The sequence below is a fragment of the Perca flavescens genome, chromosome 9 (genome assembly GCF_004354835.1).
Source record: "Perca flavescens isolate YP-PL-M2 chromosome 9, PFLA_1.0, whole genome shotgun sequence".
Taxonomy (NCBI): Eukaryota; Metazoa; Chordata; class Actinopteri; order Perciformes; family Percidae; genus Perca; species Perca flavescens.
Window position 1 is genome coordinate 15,921,684 of NC_041339.1, and position 5,000 is coordinate 15,926,683.

At 38.9% G+C, this 5,000-nt stretch overlaps 1 protein-coding gene across 3 annotated transcripts in view; it reads right to left on the reverse strand.

Moving 5' to 3' along the window:
* faah (fatty acid amide hydrolase) overlaps positions 1-5,000 on the reverse strand; it is a 27,476-nt gene that overhangs the window by 12,648 nt on the left and 9,828 nt on the right. Inside the window, exon 1 of one of the 3 annotated variants that reach the window (XM_028588102.1) lies at positions 736-772. The exons of the other annotated variants lie outside the window; for them this stretch is intronic. The gene's annotated coding sequence lies outside the window, so the exon portion shown is untranslated. Of the gene's footprint in view, positions 1-735; positions 773-5,000 lie in introns of those variants that run through there. 3 annotated transcript variants of the gene reach the window in all.

Here is a 5,000-nt window from a genome sequence, read left to right on the forward strand (position 1 = left end):
TTTCCATTTGCATGCTTGTTTATTTTCCTCGTCTCTCCCTCTCTCTACCAAAGAGACTGGAGGAACACTCTCGGTTACTTAGCGTAACAAGGAGTGAACTCTCTTGTCAGTCGCATGGTCTTTGTGTGGGCGGTATGCTACTCCAGGCGGAGAGAGCGAGAGAGTTGGAGCAGGGTTTCCTGCAGCACTTTGCAGTTAAAGAGCCGTCAAAAAAAAAAAAAAAAAAAAAAAGTATATGAGCGATATCCACCGTGTTACTCGGCGTCCTGTTTTCTCCCTTTCATTCCAAACCACACAGCTGACAACCTGCAGGTGGAGACTGTGGAGACGGGCTCGGACATACACGCCGCTGTGGACTCGTCAGTCTCGCAAGCGGTTTCAGGAAAGTGGCTGCATGTGTCCGACAATGCACAGAACATTAACGGTACAAGCCTACAGCTGTCCGCGGACACGGAGTGTGGAAAGTATGTCAGAGTTGGCGCCTGTGTGTGTGTGTGTGTGTGTGTGTGTGTGTGTGTGTGTGTGGGCCCGCCCCCACAAAGCTCCGACCTGCAGAGGAGCAGAAGCCGCACCTTCGCCAAAATGAAGACTGAAAAACAGAACTATTTTGGTACATTTACTCGCCACGTGGCAGATAGCCATACATATAGATTTTATTTATATATTATTTAAATGTAATATTTAGTGTTAAATAATTGTAAAATGTAGTACAGAGTCTCTAGTCTGAGAACTTACGTGTCACAAACGGCAATTCCACAACTGTACATCAGCGTGAAAGACGACATACCAAAGGAGATCAAAGACATTGTGGATATTTAAAATGTCTTCCAGTTCCAGTGTTAAATATTCTTTAGAATTAAAAGTGTATTGATCTTTGAAAAGGTGTACCTGTAGTATTATTATTATTATTATTATTATGACATTATCATTATATTAGATGCAAATGGTCTCTCAATGACAATATTATCGTTAATCGCAATAATTTCTGGGACAATTTATTGTCCAGCAAAATTTGTTATCGTGACAGGCCTACACACACACACACACACACACACACACACACACACACACACACACACACACACACACGCAGTATACTACGTCGTCGGCTCTGTAGTTTTGTTGAAGTCACAGTGAGTCACAGCAATGCCGATGAAGTGGTTTCAAGTGTGGTTACAGTTTTTCAAAAGTTCACGCAGACAGCGTTTGCTGCGATACGTTAATGGCGAGCCGAAAGCGGTCGCGGTGCTGTTGACGTTACACTTCCTCTTAGACAAGCAGGCACAACGGTGGTTTCTCTGCCCTGATGACTGACTGACAGGCTGAGCTTGTAAGGCAAGGAAACTTTATTAATGTTACTCTGAGTGAGCAGTGTTACCAGAATTTTTACATTTTGATAACTGTTTTAATTCACAATTAAGTTGGAAAATAAAAGCTTTGTGTTTAATGTATTTTTGTTGATGTTTGAAATGGATTTTTAAACATATGGTATCAAAAAAAGTATAGTTAAGAACCGGCATCGAAACTGAGGTTGGCACCGGATCGAACGCTTAATGTCAGATAACATCCATAATAACAGGACTTTCGGTTAGATTTTTTGACAGTTTTCAGTGGTTATGATGAGCAATATGAGAGAGAAATTTGGTGATCATTGATTGTTGTTTAGGTTGTCCTGCTACATTCTACCACGTTAAGCTTTTTCCTTATAGGCTCTAATGAAGCAGAAACGCTTCGAATCAGATAACGTCCATAATAATAGGACTTTTCCAGTTTAACGAGAGAGAGAGGAGCAAGAGTGATTAGGAGCATCTTCAGCCAGAGGACATTATTTCTTCAGCTTCTTCTTGCGTTGTCACCCCGGTTGGATGTGGGGCTGGCAGCAGGTGAATTGGTCGTGCTATTAACGTCATCGCTACACTATTTCTTAGTAAAAGCGAAATGAATTAAATTGCCTTGTTTTCTTTTTACCATGGCTATATGACGCTTACTGCAGAATGGATTTCAAGGACTTTGCGTGCCGATTAATGGCCTCCTACGTTTATATTTTTTCTGCGAATCTTTAAATTAACAACATGTCCTAAACATGAGTGGAATTTGCAGCGCCGCCACGCCTTGATGCTTGCGTAGTTCGCATCCTGCATTAAACCACGTTAAGCGTTTCAGAATGGCTGTCTAATGGTTTTTGAAAACTTAAGGCTTCTTCTTCTTAAAACGTGTCGGAGGTCATCCAATTTTTGAATACATTTGTATTAATTTACAAGTTATCTGATACATTAGACAGCGTCTTTCAAAACATGACCTGTGCAAAAGACAAAAAAAAAAAAGCACTTCTGGAAATGCACTTCCAAATGCGTCTCTGTCCCCAGCACATTTCAAACCAAACTGACGCACATGGCCACATGTAAGTAGTTTAATATTTTGGTTACATTTCAGGTTAATAAAACACGTTATTCTGTTTATCTCAAAAAGCAGAAACGTTATCTAACTACTGCCAAGATATGGTTTCACTGGAGACTAGAGAGGTGTTGTAAGACTCGTCAAGTGTCATGTGTTTGCATTGTGCATAGTATATTTTTATTTATTTTTTAAATGTATTTAAAATGAAACCATATCTTGGCAGAAACATTAGTTAGCTACTGGTTTTTGACATAAATTAGCCAACGTTTGCGTTATTAACGGATAGCTAATTTGCAAGCCAATATAATATAGTCTTAGAAAACAGAATTAAGGTTAATAAAACACGATAACTATGTAACCAGTATTTAGGGCTGGGTACCGGACGTCGATACTTTTATGGTATCGAAAAAAATACTCCAATCCTATGAGTATCGAAAAATTCTTTATCTTTCGGTGCCAAATTTCGATTCCAAAAGCATCTGAGCGCGTAAGCGCAAGCTTATCTGTCCTCTCTGCATATTGACACAGACCGGAGATTCGACCGACACACACACACACGGAGAAGTGCGGACGGAGTAAACTGTTTGCAGTTTTGTTGAAGTTACAGAGAGTCATGGTTGGTCTCAAGTGTGGTTACAGTTTCTTAAAACTTCACGCAGACAGCGTTTGCTGCGATATGATATTAATGGCGAGCCGAAAGCGGTCGCGGTGCTGTTGCCGTTACACTTCCTCAACAAGCAGCCACAAAGGTGGTTTCTCTGCCCTGATGACTGACTGACAGGCTGAGCTTGTAAGGCAAGGCACTTTTATTAATGTTACTCTGAGTGAGCAGTTTTACCAGAATTTTTTAATTTTGATAACCGTTTTGATTCACAATTAAGGTGGAAAATAAAAACTTTGTGTTTAATGTATTTTTGTTAATGTTGAAATTAATTTTAAAACATATGGTATCGAAAAAGTATCATTAGGAATCGGTATCGAAACTGAGGTATCGAAATTGGCACCGGATCGAAAGATTCTGAACGATACCCAGCCCTACCAGTATTACTTTCTTCTTACATGTGGCTGTAGGTGTGTTCGGATGACATGTTGGATGCATAGACTTTATCCATGCTGGGCTAACGTTAGATTGCTGAAGGATGACGTTAGTCACACACGGAGATATGTTAATGGAATTCAAACAAGACAACGGTGTAATGATTAACACAACTATTAAGGCATGTCTGTAATATACCGTTAGGTCAATAATATAAAATACTGTAGATCAGTGCTTTCCAACCTTTCTGGTCTGAGGTTCCCCCACAGCCCTGTCATATTAACTCACATATCCGCCCTATCAATTCCCAATGTGTTCACACTATTTATTAAAGTGAATATTCTTACATTTTCATGCAAACTGTAAACATTTAGGTTAGTTTGGTCAGAAATTCTACTAGCTAGGCCTACTACTTGAAGTGTGGTTAATGTTTCAACAGTCATCCATTAAGTTTAGCTAATCATTTGAACGGTTATGTCAGTAGGCCTACTTTTAGCTATTTATTTCTACCATTGATTACTACGCTATATGTTTAAACATCTGTGTTGAGTGGTTTTAGCAGATATATTGTTTTAAATAAATCATAATTTTAATTACTATTTGGATTAGTTAAGCTGCTCCACAATCTTTCCAAGTACCCCCTGGCAACAGCAGAAATACAGCTTGCTGGGGAATCACTGTAGGTGTTGTGTCAAAGACTGTTTCCTTGTAGATATGCGTTTCCTGCTACTTGCGATCTAATTAGAGATCAACAGCCAAATCAGAATTAACCTTTAATTCTCTGATTGGTTGGTTTTGTGGCACACTTGTAACACTGGGAAAATTTGAGCGAGTGTGTCTAGAGTTGAGCGCGCACAGAGTGCAGACGTTGAGAGAGAGAGAGAGGAGACACCCAGACAGCAAGCCAAGATTGAATAAATAATGATTTTCCATCTGAATCATCATTATGGTTGATATTGAAATTTCAATGCAAAATAAATGTTGACTCACCATTACCATATCAATGAAAACTGATGTTATTAATGTTGATGGCAACAACATTGATCTATAGTTATCTTTATGATTGATTAAGCATTAATATTTGGTTTACCGGGTGATATTGCCAATGTGTTGAATAGTCATTGATTTAGAGTTGACCGGGAAATGACCTGTTGATGAAAAGCCATCGACATATAGTTGACCGGGAAATATGATTGAAAATGCATTGATATATAGTTGACCGGGAAATATGATTGAAAATGCATTGATATATTCTGTAGTTTACTGGGAAATAGGATTGAAAATCCATAGATTTTTGGTTGACCGGGAGATCATTGGGTGGTAGACCAATGTACTGCACAGGACACATCTCATTTCTGGACCATTGGGACCCATACAATCAGGTAAGCTTTCTTATGTAATGTTCAATATGAATGAATTGTACCAAATCAAATACTGTTACTCGTTAACATGATGGTTAGTGTCCATCATGCTTTTGGTTTCTGCTAAAGACAACTTTTAAAAATAGCTAATGTTAGCTAACATTAGCAAGCAGTAACTAGTCTTAGAATATGATACAGATCAAGTT